The sequence below is a fragment of the Frankliniella occidentalis genome, unplaced genomic scaffold (assembly GCF_000697945.3).
Source record: "Frankliniella occidentalis isolate FOCC.00 unplaced genomic scaffold, Focc_3.1 Scaffold255, whole genome shotgun sequence".
Classification (NCBI taxonomy): Eukaryota; Metazoa; Arthropoda; class Insecta; order Thysanoptera; family Thripidae; genus Frankliniella; species Frankliniella occidentalis.
In genome coordinates, this window is record NW_026267381.1 from 326,048 (window position 1) to 327,036 (window position 989).

A 989-nucleotide genomic window follows, 5' to 3' on the forward strand; every position below is an offset into this window, starting at 1 on the left:
CCTTTGCCCAGATTCTTAGTAAATTTTTTGTTGGAGAAATCATATGCGCAAACTTTTCAAGAGAAGAACACAAATGTCAGTTACAACATGCCTTTTGTACCATAAGGGTGAGTCAATCTGACTGATTGAATGTTATTTTGAGTCCAACGACCTAAAGGCAATCTGTATTTTGCAAGTTATAGATCATTTTCAGCCATGCAGTGTCGCAACAGGATTTATTTCTGAAAAATTTAAAACGTCTCTCTAACTAACTGATCCCGTTGTTGTCTGGTTTGAATACTTGTGTATATAATGTACAAAATCAGTTAACGTTGAAAAACTTTCACTACATTCCTTTTACTTTGTACTACACAAAGCGTATAGAAAGACAGATTAAAATTTTGGAATACTTCAGAAAACAAAATTTTTGATAGTTCTATTATTGTCTGTGTACACTCATAGAAGCCACATTGGTTCCTTATAATTCCCTTCAGATCCATGTCATTCATAGTTATTTCTAATAAGTCTCTTCTAATTTTCAGTGGTGTGACCCCAGTTGGTGAAAATGGCCATGAGGAAGACAAAATGAAACTATTTAGGCAGTTTGAAGAAACAGCAAGTAAAGAATTTTCTCTAAAGCACATTATATACCTTAAGGGAATAACCATCCCAGGAAGTTATAAGGATCTGTTCTGGAGTGGGTCGCCATCAAATTATAATAGCGTTAAATGGAAGGACAACAAAAGGCCTGATGATAAGCTATTTTCTTTAAAACAATTAGGACTTAGTGCTGAGGAAATTGCAGATCACGACACAAATAAAATCGAAAAGTTAAGAGAGATACTATGTACCTTCTTATCAGTTTAAGTTATGTTATGTTAGGCAGATGCATAACCAAAAACCCAAATCAAAGATATTGTATCACGTTTGTTAGGCTGAACAATATTCTACTGGCCAGACCTGACTGTTGGGTACACCGTGTTCACCCGGGCCCTGCATGAAGGTCTGGT